Genomic DNA, 17,279 nt, shown 5'->3' on the forward strand with positions numbered 1-17,279 from the left:
AATATTAACACCACTGCCTTGATTTGTATTCACTGGCTACCACAGACAGGCTCTGGGAGTGGGAAAGGAAAATACAGCTCCTGCCTAGACTGGAGCTGTCACCCTGGGCAGGGAGAGAGGGGCCTGGGGGAGATGGAGGGGTCAGTCCTGCCCCTGTCCATCCCACAGGGATGGGGTGGGCACTGCCAGAGTCAGCCCCACACTGGGGATGGTGCAGGGGTCACCTCCAGGGGGGTAAAGCTCAGTATCCTTTGGCAGGGAAATTCTGACATTTTGAAATGTCCGTTTGGGTTCATCCGAGGGGAACTGGAAGGAGATTTAGAGCAGGTGTGAGTTAGGAATTCAGGGGAGGGCAGGGTTAGGAGGGATATTGGGAAGGAATTCTCCCCGGTGAGGGGCTGGAATGGGTTTCCCAGAGAAGCTGTGGCTGCCCCATCCCTGGAAGTGTCCAAGGCCAGGTTGGAGCAACCTGGGACAGTGGAAGGTGTCCCTGCCCACGGCAGGGGGTGGAACAAGATGATCTTTAAGGTTCTTCCCACCCCAAACCATTCCATGATTCCTTATCCTTAGTCTTGAAACAATTAATTTCATTTTCATTTTGTCCAGAGAGCCATTAAACTCTTGCTCCTTCAGCTTGATGTTGTAATTGAATCGAGGGCCTGTGCCCTGGTGACAAATCTGTGGGAGGAATGAGTCCTACAAGTCCTGTAAGGCCCATTATTGCTTCTGTGTCACCAAATAAATGGCCCAATCATGAATGGCTGGCACTCTAATTAGCATTACACGCTCACTTTATTTTAATAATCAAAGGAAGTACCGTTCACTGGCCAAATGAAATGGTTTGATGTTTTAATACTTCTGAAAAAGAGAAAAAAGAAAAGGGCTCAGGACTAATTAGGGGGGAGAAGTTGAGTTTAGAAGAAACATCTAAAATTGTTGCCTGGCTAAAATAAGGGTATCAAACACTGCAAATATCCCAATTTGTGAATGAAAAGAACAGAAAAGGGAATCAGAAGCTTGAAAATAAAATTAAAGATAGAAGAAATAATATAGTTGTCCCTCCTGTCAGATCCTAATATGTCATGACATGTCATTAGCAGTCCCATATCTCATCAGTAATGAGATATATCCTGTTCTGACAGAAAGATAATGAAATTATATGGAACAAATAATGCTGCCAAAAGTATTAAACCACAGTTAATATTTAATTTCAAAGTGGACTTTCAGGGATTTCTAACTTATTTTTAGGAGGTGAAACGCCGTGAGCCCAGCGGGAATCGAAATGAAACAAATTTGGGAAAATGTTTTGGTTTTGATTCGGGCTTTTTTAGGAGGAAAAACCTCGGTGCTGAGTTTTTTTTAGGAGTCTGGATCCCAGCAGAGCTGAGCAGATCCCAGAACCTTTGATGAGAAGCTGGAGAACGGGCAGTGGTGGGTGATGTAGAGACCTCCTGAAAGCAAAAAGTACTGTCCAAACACAGACAGGGGTGTGCAGGAGTTCTGGGCGAAGGAGAGAAGAGTTTGGCTTCTCTTGTTCACACCTGGGCATGTCAGACCTGGACAACCACTCCTTCCTTCCCTCCCTGACCATGAACTTCACCCCCCTTCCAGCCACATGTACTGGGACACTCACAGGTCAGGTGGGAAGTGACTTATCCCAACCTCCAGATATCAGTGCTGTGAGATCCCAGCTCCCCAGACAGGCAAGAGGGAGAACTTGGACATGGAGCTGCTGGAGAGAGTCCAGAGGAGGTCATGGAGATGCTCCCAGGGCTGGAGCCCCTCTGCTCTGGAGCCAGGCTGGGAGAGCTGGGGGTGTTCACCTGGAGAAGAGAAGGATCCAGGGAGAGCTGAGAGCCCCTTGCAGGGCCTAAAGGGGCTCCAGGAGAGCTGGAGAGGGACTGGGGACAAGGGATGGAGGGACAGACACAGGGAATGGCTTCCAGCCAGAGAGCAGGGATAGATGGGATATTGGGAAGAAATTCTTCCCTGGAGGGTGGGGAGGCCCTGGCACAGGTTGCCCAGAGAAGCTGTGGCTGCCCCTCCCTGGAAGTGTCCAAGGCCAGGTTGGAGGGGGCTTGGAGCAACCTGGGCTAGTGGGAGGTGTCCTGCCCATGACAGGGGTGGAACTGGATGGGCTTTAAGGTCCCTTCTTACCCAAACCACTCCATGAAGCTTCCCATGACCTCCTTAACTGAAGAGATCAAGAGGGTGGACCAAGCACAACCCTCCTCCTGTTGTGTCAGAAGTCCCTTAAAAATATCATCTCTGTGTGACAAAGAATGAGCAAGAACTGACACAAAACTGATTATATCAACTCCTAACCCCTCACTCCAGTCCTGAGTGAAGCCACAGCCTTTCAGGAAAGCTCTGGAAGTGGTTGAATTCCGTGGTACTGGGCCAGCAGAGAGCCTGTGTTGCCACTGCCGACTGTATGTGATTTCCCCCAGAGGAAAATTCCCGCTGCAGTGCCCAGACACACAAGAAGCACAATTAACTCCACTGGAGGAGCCTTAAGCCTGCTTTCCTTGAGTGTTGTGTAATTAAAACCTCAGCCTTGTTAATACATTAGTGAGATGTTTGCATATAATTCATCAAATGTTTATGAAAATGCGTAACAAATAATCCTGACAAACAAGTTGCTTAATTGAGATAAGGGATGGGAAGCCTTGTGAATTTTAATAAAAAGGGGGAAGAAAAGCTTGCTACGTTATCAGACCAAGTTATCTCATCAGTGTTTTCAAGTGGCTTCTCTGGTGCACATTTATTTGATATATTGCACAAAAGGAGCAAACCCCAGTGAGGTTTGCACAGCACACCCTCCCTTCCAACAGATCCACTGTTGATCAAATCCTGATTTTTTTGTTCTGGGCAGATCCCAGCATTAAAGCCTGACTGGGATTTGCTCTTTCTGTGGTGGGAAGAGGAATATCCGATGGCAGCTGATGCCTGAGTGTCTGCTGAGGTCATAGAGCATCAGTGGGTGATGTCAGAACACACGACGTGGGGATGAGCTCAGCTTTGTGCCCAGCTCATCTTAGACCACAGGGAAGCAACAGCAGGCCAAGAGCCTTCAGTTTACCTCAGATCTAATATTGTCTGCTTCTTTTTTTTCCTCCTTTTATAATCTTGGGGTGGTTTATTTCAACTCACATGAAACATCTGCAAATTAGATACCCAAGTCCAAACCAGACATCTGGTGGAGAGTTGTTGGACTCACATAACCTGTCTTTGAGGCCTGGCTTGGCTCTGGTGGAGTCATTTTTCTCTCTCTACTCACCATCATCAGTGACAGAGAAGGAGAGAGGACCAGCTCAGGCCTAAATGCTTTGCATCCAGATGTTTCAGTGAGGGCAGAGGTGTCCTGGTTGGACGGGGCTCAGAGCAACCTCACCTCGTTGGAGATGTCCCTGCTGACTGCAGAGGGTGGGACTAGATGACCTTTAAAGGTCCATTCCCACCCAAAGCATTCATAGAATCACGGAATCCCAGAATGGTTCGAGTTGGGAGTGACCTTAAAGCTCATCTTGTCCACCCCCTGCCATGGGCAGGGACACCTTCCACTGTCCCAGGTTGCTCCAACCTGGCCTTGGACACTTCCAGGGATGGGGCAGCCACAGCTTCTCTGGGTAACCTGTGCCAGGGCCTCCCCACCCTCCAGGAAGGATTCCTTCCCAGTATCCCATCTAACCCCTCTCTCCTTCAGCATTCTCTCTTGTCCTGTCACTATGTGCTCTTGGAAATAGTCTCTCTCCATCGTGCTCATGGGATTCTTTCCCACCATGTCCATCTCCTCTTGAGCAGAGGCTGTGAGTCCACCCCTCTTACAGATCTCCCCATGAGCATGAGAAAACCTCGAGGAGGGGGTGAGCTGTGTGCCATGAGGAGGGACAACATGAACCCAGAGCAGCCTGGTGTGTCTCCTCCACCTCCTCAGAACCACCCTGGGATCACCCAAACATTTAAGCCTGCATCCCGCGGGAGGAGGGGGTTGCTCAACAGTGTTCAGAGGACAACCTGAGCTTTCTAATCACTGATTTGATGTAAGTTTTAAAAGCAGAGCAATGGTACAGAGAGGAGAAAGTGTAAGGCTTGGGAATAAAGAGAAGGAATGGAACTGAAGGAGAGAATGGATGGAAAAGAAGTTCTTAGGGCAGGGAGAGATGGAATTCACCACCAGTGTTAACAGGAGGCAGCAGTGTCTGGGGAGAATAGAGGTTTGAACTTGCACACTGAGCCACCACGTGTGGATCAGAGCACCAGCACATCTTTCTCTGGTCTCCCTGGCAGAGCCCTTGTGCCTCCTGCACGGCCCTTCTTCCACCCCAGCTCCTGCTGCTGCCCTGGCTGCTTTCAGCCACCCACCCCACCCACACCAGACCGTGTGGGCTCCTTCCATGGGTGGCTGGAGGTGAAAACTGCTCGGCCCCACCAAAGCTCAGCCCGGCACGTTTGCCTGCGCTCCCAGAGAGCTCACCCAGAGCGAGCCAGCGACGAAGGAACGGAGCCTACGTGGTTTAAAAAGCTCCCAGCCCAGAGTCAGCATTTCTGCCCTGACCTGCCTTATGTATTATTGAGCACGGGACTTGTTGATGAGCACTTATATTTTCCTCCCAGTGGAGTTGATGATCTTCCCTGCTCTGAAGGGCCTCTCTGCTCTCTCCCCACACGGCCGTGGCCACCAGGGCTGGAGCAGGGCCGGGCTGGGGCTCCCCCACCACCAGGGAGCTCGGGGTGGAGGCTGGAGAGGTCACGGGCACGGCCGGCACTGGCCACGGCCAGGGGAGGAGTGGGGGGCAGGGATGGGAGAGGGGTCTAGGGATGGAGAAAAGTGGGAGAAGTGCAGAGTTGAAGTGAGTGGTGTTAATGAAATATTCAGCAGTGTGGGGCCTGAACGCATTGCCGAAATTGCAGAAGCAGAGATGATTATATTTAACAGGTAAGCTGCCACTTGGCTGCTTTCCTGCACAGAGATTCCACCCCCACATGCACACACACACCCCCCTCGGTCCCTCTTCCACCCTCCTCTACTCCCCCAAACTCCTGCCTCCACCAGGCTTTGGCTCAAGCCGCCATGTGGGTGTGGCTGGGGGAGGTTCCCCGGCCCCCCCACTGGGGTCTGCCCAAGGGAGGACAGGTCCCAGAGGTTGCCTGGTGGGAGAAGCACCGGGAGAGGGGGAAGGTTGTCGAGGGAAAGCACATAATTTATTTTTCATGGGGATGGGAGAGCAGGTTGTCCTATTTAGTCACATTAGATGCTCTGTTAACACAACAGGAAGGAAAAAAAAAAAAAAAAAAGAAAAGGAGGGTGAATAAATGCTTGTAGCAAAGAAGGCTGTTCCCTGGGTCTCTGGGAGAAGAGGGACGGGTCTTACAGGGGTTAAGTGTTTGGCTCCTGCTGAGTCTCCCACGGGGTGTCCCAGTGTAGAGGATGGCAGTTAAGAACAGGGAATATGAGGTTCTTCATCACCTGGTTTGGTGCAGGTGGAGTGGCCCAAGGTGTGGGCTGGGATTGGGACATTCCCACCCATCTGGTGTGGAGACATGTGAGCCCCAGCAGGGCTGGAGGAGCTCCCTATAAACTTTGGGACCTCTTGCAACAGGTTGCCCAGAGAAGCTGTGGCTGCCCCCATCCCTGGAAGTGTCCAAGGCCAGCTGGAGCAACCTGGGATAGCGGGAGGTGTCCCTGCCCATGGCAGGGGGGTGAACAAGATGAGCTTTAAGGTCCCTTCTAAGCCACAAACCGTTCCCATGTCAGATGCCATGGAAATGGCATCCATGAAATGCTGGTGGAGGTGGAGTTTGTCCTCAGATTTTGCAGAGGTAACTCAACAATATTCTGGCAAATGATACTGAGTGGAGACCTCAGAAAGTTTGGCCTTTGTTGTGAAGCTGGATCAGACCCAAACCATATCCAGCCATGAGTCTGTCCTGCCCGTGTCAGATGGTTTTGTGTCCAACCAGGGTGGCAGAGGTGGGAATTCCATCCTGCTCATCCCGTCTGCAGCTGCTGCCGTGTCATGGCGAGGGTTAACCAGGACAGATGCAGCTTTGTGAGACCCACCCAGGGGCAAAAGCTGGGCTGGCTGTGCCAGGAGGAGGAACCCCATTCAAAGTCCCTGGCTGGCGAGGACAGACCCACTTGGTTTCTATCCTGTAAGAGGGAATTTGTCCAGGATGGTATAGGAACAACTAGAATTAGAAAGGAATAAAGAGTGAATTCTCCCTTCATCCTGAGCGTGTTCCCTCCAGGCAAAGGTCAAGTGCATTGTGTGGCAGTGTTTGGATTGCAGAATGAAATAAGTGACAAGGCGAAAAGCCGGGGCATGCACAGGGCCTGAATGCAGAGGAGGGGAGGGGGAGACACCAGAAATCACTCTGTCACCCTCAGGGTCATTAACATGTGCCACAGGTGACCTCATGACATGGTACAGGGGCAGTGGAGACACTGCTGTGAGTCACTGAAATGCTGCCCTGGGTGTGTTCAGCTTTGGTATTTCTGAGCCTATTTCTGAGCACAGCTGTTGGTGGAGTGACCAGTCCTCTGGTGAAATGGATATAGGCCCCCTTGGCTTGGAGATCGGCTGGATTAGTCTCATTTCTGGGTTCTCTATTTCTCCATAGGAAAAAGGGGGCTTTGGCAGTGTCCTCTCTTCAGATTTCAGGTGTCCCCGGGGGGGATTTTGATGATTCCAAGATACAGTTCGAGTGATTCCCAAGTGGATTTTGATGGTTCCCAGGCACATTTTGATGGTTCCTATGAGGATTTTGGGTGATTCAGACTGTCTCCCCACCCCACATGTATTCTATAGGTGGAGTCCATTCATCCCTTCCTGGAACAAAGCTCTGTGTGAAGGAAGAGGGTTTCAGCACAAAGCGTGAAATGCTGGCGGAGATGGAATTTGTCCTCAGCTTTTGCAGAGGCAACTCAGCAATATTCTGGCAAATGATTCTGAGTGGAGACCTCAGAAAGTTTGGCCTTTGTTGTGAGCTGGATCAAACCCAAACCATGTCCAGCCACGAGTCTGACCTGCCTGTCTTCGGCATCTCCCACCTTTCCCACCATCTGTGCCCAGTTTAGTTCAGTGCTGGCTGGTTTTGGTGTCCAGCTTGATGATGCCAACACAAGACTCTGCCCTGCACGGCCTTGTCCTTCCTTGGCTAGGGAGGGGGTGAGATACCTTCTGGCATAATGGAGTCCTTTGTGGAGGAGGTGTTGGGAGGTGCAGCTGAAGCCAGGAGAGTTTCACACTTCCCTCCAGACAGAGGTAAATCCTGGGACTCTGCAGTGGTACAAGTCCTGTTGCCTCTCCACTGTTCAGCATCTTCAGGTGGGGTTCTCAGATGCCAAACTGTGGCTTTCTGGAACAAACTGGCCGAACCTCACTTTGCCTGAAATGAATTCCCCACCAGGACAGGACCTTCACGCTGGAGAACCTCATGCCCTGAAGGAAGTGCCTCTGCCACAGGCCCTGACTGAGCTGAAGCCAAGCATAGAATCTTGCACTTTGTAAGTGGGCTTTGGGGGTGGGTTTTGCCTTGACAAATGCAGAATCACAGAATGGTTTGGATTGGAAGGGACTTTAAAGGTCATCTAGTTACAAACATCGCTGCCAGGCTCGTGTTTGCTCACTCAGACTGTAGTCTGAGCCTAGGTCTTGAGACACCTGAAAATCCACGTGGCAGAGGCTCTGAATACCCCAGTCACCTTCCTTCTGCTTAATTAGGTGTTAGAGACTCCAGTCACACAATGCAAATCCCTTGGAGAGCTCTCTTCATTTATCTGGTGGGTCACAGGACCCTCTGTCCCCTTTGGAGGTGTCACCTCCTCTTTGGGGTCCTTCCTGGGCAAAGCACCTCTCCTGCAGGTGGCTTGAGTACTAAAGTGAGCCCTGTGCTCGCCAAGGAGAAGGTGGAGAAGATGTTCTCCCCCTCTCATGAGGAAGAATATGTTCTCATGATGGTGGATACAAAGGCTGATATTTTCTGCCCTATCCTGAGTCCTGCAGCTTCGGACAAAGTTTTACTTGAATAAAACATGGTGAAGGAACATCTCTATAATCCCATTGTGACTTCAGGCTTGACTCTGAAGAGTTCTTTAGACTATGGACTGATTTAATTTATTTATTTATTAGTCAAGAGCTTTTTTGAGGTTCTCTCATCTCTTTCTTGACTAAAATTGAGCTGCACATTCACTCGAGAGTTGGACTTGATGATCCTTGTGGGCCCTTCCAACTCGGACTAGTTTGTGATTCTGTGTGTACAGCCTTGCTTAGAGCTCAGGCTTTCAGGTCCCTTCCAACCCAAACCATTCTGTGATTCTGTGTTTGCAAAGACAAAAACCACCCAAAGGCAGGTTTGAGGTGCGGGCTCAGGTCTGGGAGCCGGGGTTGGAGCTGTTCCACGGTGCACTGCAGCTGTCCTTGGACAATCTGGGATGTTCTTCAGAGAAACACAGAGGAAATCTGATGGGGGTTGGCATCTGACAGTGTCACCAACCTGCTCCAGAGCCACAGGGACACTTGGGATCAGGGCAGTTGATCTGCACTGAGCTGGATCTAAACCATGACCACATCCAAATGCTGTGCCCTTCCTTTAGAACACACCCTTAGTTTTTTCCATTGGGTTTCCTGTCTGTAATGCCACCAATTCCTTTGGAGACTGTTCAGTCACCAACACATCAGGGCAGCAAGGAAGGCCAAATTCTGCTCGGGGGTGAGGTGCCCCCCCAAAGGGATGGGGTGTGTCTTGCTATCTGCCCTCATGTCAAGATTTTATCATGACATATTGAATCAGGCTTCTTGGAGACCTTCACAGAGCCAACCCCCAGGCACAGGCTGCCAGGAATCCCCATAGGAACTTCCCTGGATACAGCAATGGTGCTGGAGAGCGGAACGTTTGGAAACAATTGTGGTGCCCTCTTGCACCACCACGGCCTTCGAGAGGGCCAGGCCTGTAACTCAAGCATTAATAATGGATTACCAAAGTCAACCAGCTGCAAGGGAACCACTTCTCCCTGCTTAGATAATTCTCCTCCCTGAGAAGAAGAGCTATTGATTTTGATAGTGATGCTTTCCTCTGCCGTGGAAGGGCTACACCCCACCATGGCTGCCTGTGGCACTGAGCTCCTCCTCATCTGCACACACCACACGGCTCAGCTCCAGGAGCAGCCTTCCCATCCACCCAGGCTGCCACCAAAACTGGGGGCACTGATTTGCTCACCAGGAATTCAGCTAGCTTTGCAATTCAGGGTTGGTTTCTCGTGAGAGCGCAACAGGTGGAGGTGGCGGGGGGAAGAGGAGCCAAGCTTTGATCTTGTTCATAAAATCACCAAATCCCAGAATGGTTTGGCTGGAAGAGACCTCTAAAAGTCATCTACTCCACCCCTGTGCCTTGGGCAGGGACACCTTCCACTAGCCCAGGTTACTCCAGCCTGGCCTTGGACACTTCCAGGGATGGGGCAGCCACAGCTTCTCTGGGCACGATAAGCTCATGGACTGAGCTGAAAATCTGTGTCCATTTGGTTTTGGGCAAGGCTGAAACAGGAATCATTTTTGGCCCCCATAAGTAGAACACTTGCTTTGAATCTGTTTCCCAGGGGAAGGTGTTTGCACTCACCCAGTGACACCTGAACTCACTCTCCAGCTTTAGGCACGTTTACCTGTGGTTGATAAATGTGATATCAAAAGACAGGATGAAACAAAGCGACGGGATGTAACACCCAAACCCCACCAACAGCCTGAGGGAGGACAAGCCCACAGCATGTTCAGCCCCAGTGGGACACCAGAGAATGAACCTGGGAGAAGGAAGCCACTTGGAAAACCCTGGGAGTGTGGGATGCCTTCTAGTCTGAGCTCACACCACTCCAGACATCAGAGAATCCACAGCAAGGGGCAAATCTGCAGGGAATTGGGCTCCAGCAGCTCCTCTGCCCGCGGAGTGACTTGTTTTCCTTGGAGCGCTTTTCATCTCTTTGCAGGCACGAGCTGTGGAAACAAAGGGCTGGATCCGTGATGGGATTTAGGGAGCTGCTACAAAATGTGGGAGCAAGGGTCCTCTTTGATGGGGCAGCCCCCTGGAAGCCAGCAGGGATGGGGTGTGGGGCACCAGCGTGGATGGGTGCTGAGCCCTCAGGCTGGAGGAGGGAGGGGACCCTCAGCTGGATGGGAAGGGGCGCCTTGGGAATCCAGCATTTAATATATAACCTTTTCTTATCTGACAGAAATGCTGAATTGAGACATTTGGGGAGTTTGAGCCTCATTCCTGGGAAGAAAGGAGATTAAATGAACAGCCAGAATGGTGCAGATGGGAAGGAATCCCTGGAATTTGCTAGTTTAGGGATTCAAAGTATTTCTGGAAAACACAAAGGAGCAAAAACCCCTCAAATCTCAAAACCCAACCTCTTACCTTCTCCAATACCTGCAGGCTGCTTCACCTCCTGGTCTTCTCCTCTTCAGACCAAGACTCAGCCCTATGGAAGTTCATTAGGAAGCTTCATAATGAAGTTACTGCAAATTCAGCATAAAGTATAAAAACTTCAGCCTTCAATTCTGGAATCTGCAAAAAAAACCTGCCCAGTAAAAACTCATCCAAACAGCATCACAGAATCATGGAATGATTTGAACTGGGAGGGAATTTAAAGATCATCCTGTTCCAGCCCCTTCCACTAGCCCAGGTTGCTCCAAGCCCCATCCAACCTGGCCTTGGACACTTCCAGTGGTGGGGCAGCCACAGCTTCTCTAGGAAGTCATTCCAGGGCTTCCCTACCCTCACAGGAAAGGATTTCTTCCCAGAGGAAGCCACGGAGCTGCTGGATCCCCACAAACCTGGCTCCTTGCCATGAGCAGCGTGGTGAGCTCCAGAAATCCGGCCAATACCTGCAATCCCTGCTCCGAGTCAGGTGGGAAGAGGGGAAATCCAATCATTTCACTCTGGTCAGCGAGTGAGCTCGTGGATTAATCAATGATTGGCTGTAATTAAGTCAAAGTTGTCTCATTAGTACTGTTTTAAAAAGGATTCTCTACAAAATCTGCCTGAGGGAATGTCAGGGTCAGGGAAACCTCACGGTAGATTTTATTGAAATATAACTGGAGAGGGAGTGAGATACAGGCACAGGAGAAGGAAAACCAGCAGGACACAACCCCCTCAGCTGCTCTGGACCAGAAGGAACAGGAGTGTGAGCTTAACCCAAACCTGAGTAAGCTAAAGGAGATCTTTTCTGTGGAAATCTTAGGGCTCAGAGCAGGTCCCACTCCCTGTGTCTGTCATCCCTTGTTTCCCTGTGTCTGTTATCCCTTGTTTCCCTGTGTGGATCCTGCTGGGAATGTGGCTGAACTGCCCTGTTCACACCAGGTTCTGGATCCCAAATGTCTTGTCCAATCCTTGAGTTCCCTCTCATGGTGTGAGTGACACATATCTGGGTTCCACCCCACAGATCTGGGGAGTTCCTACGCTCCTGAACACAGAGATAACTTTGTCAGACCTCAGAGCTTGACATGCTAAAATTAAATGGCCTTTCTGAGTCTAAGTTTTGACAAGAATGTAAAATATCCACCTGCTCTACCTTTTCCTCCTGATTATTCCCCACCCTTGGGGAATAGTAAAAACCCCAACCAATCTCTTTTTACTTTCATTACCCCAATGATTTCTGTCCTGAAAGTACAAGGAATAAATCACTTATTTTAACCGAGAAATGGCTGCAGTGTCCTGGTTTCCCCCAGTTTTAATTTGCCCTTTTATCAGGTCACACCATCCCTTCAAAGGTCCTTTGGAGATTTCTAGAGCACAATATCCACAGACAACTCCTGCTTCCTTCCTCCCTCCCTCACAACCTCAATGCCACATCTCCTCATCACCAGCAAGTTTCCTTTTTGACTTGTGTTCTTCTTGAATTAAAAGCAAAACAAGATTTTTCTGCAAGGAGACTCCTGCCCTGGAAAGCACAGCCAACTCAGTGATGCTGGGATGGTGCCTCCCCACCCCTCTACATTTGCATTGCAGCAAATAATTGAAATTTTTGCCTCTGCTCTTTTATTTTGTGCATTTAAAAAAAAAAAAAATCCAATTAAAAAAATTCATTGAACCAGGTTGTTTTATTCCCGAGTGAGACGTCGTGTCCAGCAAAATAACCAACTCTAAATAACAATGTGAGTGGTTATTGGGGTAAAGAGATGCTCTAGCCCAGGATGCCCAAGGCTGCAGAACATGAGGAGGTGCCCTAAGGAGAATCCTGCTTTTTCATCTCTGCACCCTGACGTGTACATAGCCTTGGGCATTTTGTCAGGAAAAGCCCAACCTCACTGAATCCTGTGGATCAAGGAATATGCAGTGTATTAAAATTGTGTTCAGCCAAACACAAACTGTTTGTTGGACTCAGCTCAGGAGCAACCCCATGAAACCCCAGAGTCTGTGGGGCAGAAAAAACCCTGATTTATTTCCCAGTTCCTGGGTAATCCAGGTTTTTGTTGCAATTGATGGAAGAACAACCCCTTTGGCAGGTGGGTTTTTTTTCCATCTGCCTCACACTTCGACCCAGGCTGAGTGAATCAGCCCTGGGCAGCACTGCTGTTCCTCCCCATGGGTTGCAGTGGGATGTTTAGACTCATTTTTGGGTGGGTGAAGCTATTTGAGAATCATTTCACCTGTGAGGCTCTAAGAAAGACCTCTGGCCTGCAATCTCAGGGCCAGAATGAATTGGGAAGATGCCTGGTGACACCAGCATTCCCAATCTCTCCCATCAGGTGTTGTGCCAGCGGGTGAAGCCACCTGGTCATCCTGAGAGCAGAAGCAGCTGAGCCACTTGTGCCATGGGCAGAACAAGAAGTTTGGGTCGTTGTCAGACCCAGAAGGTCCCCCAGTTCCTCCTTCCCCCCAGTTACCTGTGGGGTTCGACCATTCCTCACGTCAACCCCCTCTAACCGCTGCTGAAGCCCAGCTGCCCCTCGCAGTGTTTTCCTTCCATGGTCTCCTGGCCCTGGCATCTGCCACATCTGGTGATCCCTTCTGTCTAGACCAGTAGTTTGAGCTCCAGCCAGGAGCTCCTCAGTCATTTGTCTGGGCCACTCTCCAAAAAATGCACTTAGTGATAAACAACTCGAGCCATCCCCACACCAGAGCCCGTCAGGTCAGCTGTGGGGCCGGGCTGGTTCCCACCCTTCCTTCCACTGGTGCTGCAAGAGAAGATGAGGTAGAGGCCTGACCTCACCCCCTGGGGTGCTCCTGCAGTCCCTCACCTTGCCAAGGGTCCCCGGGGCAAGCCTCAGAGCCCCCTCCACCCTGGACAAAGCTGGAGCAAAGCAGACCCTGTGCCCACCCTCTGCGACCACCTCCACTGTTGGAAGCAGCTGGATTTTGGCAGGCTCCTGCAAGGAAAAGGAAAGCCTTTTTTTTTTTTCTTTCCCCTTCTTCTTCTTCTTCTTCTTCTTCTTCTTCTTCTTCTTCTTCTTCTTCCTCTTCTTCTTCTTCTTCTTCTTCTTCTTCTTCTCCTGCTGCATTTTGATGGGGCTGGAGATCTCTCGGAGGAAGACGCTCTTCCCTTTTTATCAATTAGGAGCACACACACGCGCTCCCCGGCCCTCTCCCGCCCCTGCTCTGCTTTCCTCCCAGCTCCCCTTGGCTGCCGGTTTCAGACAAAGATGTGTGAGTTCTTTGATCTGCCTGGCAGCCACCACTGGGGGATTGGCTCGGAGGTTAATTACACACAGGCCGGCTCCGGCTGTGGCAGGGAGCCATTCGGCTGGAGAGGGAGCTGTCCCTTCTCCTCCCCCCCAGCTACAAACTTCAAGGGGACAGGAGGGCAAGGAAGGTACCACTGAAACCCCTTTTGATATGACAAACGGGCTCCTTGCTTGCCTCTCTGGTTCTTGTTTTGTTTGTCTAACTGGTGTTTGAAATATGGATGAGCTCTCAGTCCTGAGGGTCCAGCCACTGTCTTAACAAAACCTTGTCTTCTTCCCCTCCTTTCCCGTTCCCGCCTGGGCAGAGCCGGAGTTGAGCTCTCCTGTCGGTCTGTCTGTCTTTCCCATGCATGTGTCCTTGTCCAGGAGCCCTCTGCTCACCTGCCCATCTCCCAGGGGGAGGCAGAGGCTGGAGCCTGTGCTCAGCCCTCTCTGCAGCAGTGGCAGGAGCAGAAGCCTTATCCATCAGAGGAACCTTGCTGGAGCTGATGCCTGGCCCATGAGAGGTTTGCATTCCATCCCTCTCTCCCTGTGCCTGACTTGCTCTGTGATTATCTTCTCATTTCCCCTTTCTTTCTTTTAAAGCCACTTAAATCCCCGTGTGCCTCAGTTTCCCTGTCTCCATAAAAAAGCCAAGGAACGTTTATCCTCTCCTCGGGGTTGGATCGAGGCTGATTGATCGATTTGCTTGTCCGACATCCCAAGCAAAGCAGTGCCACACAGGAGAGCTGTTGCTGTAATCCCCCCTGCATTAGCCAAAGCCTTCCCAAAAGGAGCTTACACAGATGCTCCAGGGCAGGATGAGATTGGATTCCAGTCGCTTTCCAGTGGCTCATCGGCCCCTCCGTTGGTTCTGGGCTCCCCCACCTTATCTCAGGGTGGGCTGGGGTTGGGGTGAGCAGAGGGAATTCTGGGCAACGAGATCAACCCTTCAGTAAGGTCATAGAATCACTGAATCACAAAATGTGAAAGGGTTGGAAAGGGCTTTGAGGATCATCCAGTCCCAAACCCCCACCATGAGCAGGGACACCTCCCACTAGCCCAGGTTGCTCCAACCCGGCCGTGGACACTTCCAGGGATGGGGCAGCCACAGCTTCTCTGGGCAACCTGTGCCAGGGCCTGCCCACCCTCACAAGGAACAATTCCCTCCTGATATCTGACCTAAATTTCCCCTCTTTCAGTTTGTGCCATCAGAGGTGGGCAGCAGTCCGTGTCCTCAAGGGCAGCCCCGAGCTCGGAGCTGGGCCTCCTCCCGAGCGGATTTAGGGTAAGATCCAAATTCCTCACACAAAATGCCATCAAGAACCAGCTCTGCTGCCTGGTACTGGAAAAACATCAATGATTTGGGGCCAAACGTGCCTGTTTGAGAATCTGAACCAAGCCAACATGTGCCTGCTGGGGAGGTGAGCAGAGCCCAGGGCCAAGAGAGCAGAGGACGAGCAACAGCACCTCCACTTTTGCTGGCAAGTGGAAGTTCAAATGTGGCTCCTGCTTGGACACATGGGGGCATCCCAAGCCCTCCAACACCACAATGTCTTTTGAGCAACTTCTTAGATGCGGGGGTTGCTGGTTTGCCCAGCAAAACATTGGTTTTCTTGGTTAAACTGCCAAGGAGCTGGAATTCAACCTCCTACTCCATTCCCTATCCCTTCCCTCACCACCTCTGGGTGGAGGGGAAGCATCTCAGCTCTTTCTCCATCCATCCATCCATCCATCCATCCATCCATCCATCCATCCATCCATCCATCCATCCATTCCTCCATCCATCCATCCACACCAAGGGTGACCCCACGGGCACTGAGGGGTTGAGAAGTAGCCCCCAGGCTGGAGTGTGGGAGGGGGAGAAGGGGCTGTGAGCCCCTCAGATTGAGTTGAGCTGCCTGTCTTGGCCACCCTGTTCCTCCTGACCCTCTCTCCCAGCCAAACTTTCCTGGGGCAACAGAGGGAAAAGATTGGTTCAGTCAGTCCAGGAATATTTTTCCAGCATTAAGTTCACTTCATACATCCATCTAGGGCTTTTTCTTTTTTAACTTGGAACAACTTCACCCATCTCCTACTGGCACTGATGGGAGACGATCCCACAGTGGGGGGATATCATATGTAGCCACTTAAGCACAGGAAGGGCAGGTAATGGAAGTGCACAGCAAAGAAGAGTTTGGCTGCTCTCAGAGCAGCTTTAGGAGATGTGGAGTCTTCCTCAGAACTTGTTAAACACTCTGAAGGGGCTTTTCTTTCTGTTTTCTGTGGGAGATCAGTTCCCAACCTCAGCTCAACCCTCCTGCTCCTCTCCCCGGCCACAGGGATGGCTGTGGTTTGGCAGCTCTGGGTGAGGAGGGGGTCTGGACTGACCTCTGCTTTATGGAGATAGCCTGTTATGGTGGTGGGGGTCCCTCAGAGCCCTGCAGGACCCCCCAGCTCTCCACACCTGCCTCCAGGGTCTCCCAGGTCAATCCCTGACTCAGCTGAGGGGTGTTACCACCATCTGCTTGTTAAACATTTCTCCTCAAGTCATCTGCAAACGACTGTATTGAATAACACATCTCCACAGTTGATTTCTACTTGACTTTGATTCATTTCCTCGATTTTTGCACATTTTGCTTGGCCAGAGGACCTCTGTGACTTCAGGGGCAGCTGGGGCAGGGAGGCAGAGGGGGGGATCTGAGGAGATGAGTTGTCTCACAGGCTCTGTGCCTGCACTGAGCCTTGGGGGAGCAGGTCCCCAGAGCTTGTGTGCGTGTGCAGGGACAGCCTTGGCCACAGCAGTGGGCTCTGGGGAGCTGGGGAGGGCAGCAGTGCCCACAGCAGTGGGCTCTGGGGAGCTGGGGAGGGCAGCAGTGCCCACAGCAGTGGGCTCTGGGGAGCTGGGGAGGGCAGCAGTGCCCACAGCAGTGGGCTCTGGGGAGCTGGGGAGGGCAGCAGTGCCCACAGCAGCAGCTGAGCTGGGCAGAAATAGAGGTGGAAGCTACTCCTGTGAGAGACCAGCAAGCTGTTACTGGGCTGTCTGGAGCTGGAGCCTCTTCCTCACCCTCTCCCAGAAGTCCCAGTGCTAAGTGAGGTCTCACCTCCCTCTGTGACAGGGGTTTGGGGAGCCCCTGGAGAACCAGCCCCCGTGGGCAGCCCTATCCAGGGAGGGAATGGTTAATCTCCTGAAGCCTTCAACCCTGGTGGGCCTTTTTTTTATTTTTTCCTCTGGAATAATGAGAAGTGGAGTGTGCACATGGCAGTGTGATTATTACCTGTTTATTTTTTCATGAGGCTTCTCCACTGTGTGTCACTCTAGTGTCACCATCCGTAAACACATTGATTTAACCATTACTGGGGAACAGCACTCGCCTGCTCCACAGCCTGGATCCCTGTCCCAGGGGGGCTTGGAGCAGCAAAGGGGGCTTGGAGCTCATCCCCAGTCTCTGCTTCACCCCTGCTGCAGGATTCACCCCTTCTCTACCTCCTCTCTTTCCCTTCACCCCTTTCTTTCCTCTTCTTCTTTCCTCTCCTCACCTCCCGCTCCACCTCCCACTCCCACTCAGCTTTCTGGCCCCTCCATCTGCTCTCGGGAGCAGGTGAAGAACCTCCTACCTGCTGCTCCAGCCTCATGCTCAGCTC

At 51.5% G+C, this 17,279-nt stretch overlaps 1 long non-coding RNA gene across 1 annotated transcript; it reads right to left on the reverse strand.

The window, feature by feature from the left end:
- Positions 1-10,406: 10,406 nt before the first annotated feature.
- Positions 10,407-11,282, reverse strand: LOC116793877. Its single transcript, XR_004359619.1, has 3 exons — positions 11,194-11,282; positions 10,878-10,970; positions 10,407-10,471 (listed from the first exon to the last, which is right to left on the reverse strand). It is a non-coding gene; the product is annotated as an uncharacterized LOC116793877 (long non-coding RNA).
- Between the last annotated feature and the right edge of the window lie 5,997 nt (positions 11,283-17,279).

The sequence above is a fragment of the Chiroxiphia lanceolata genome, chromosome 14 (genome assembly GCF_009829145.1).
Source record: "Chiroxiphia lanceolata isolate bChiLan1 chromosome 14, bChiLan1.pri, whole genome shotgun sequence".
NCBI classification, from domain to species: Eukaryota; Metazoa; Chordata; class Aves; order Passeriformes; family Pipridae; genus Chiroxiphia; species Chiroxiphia lanceolata.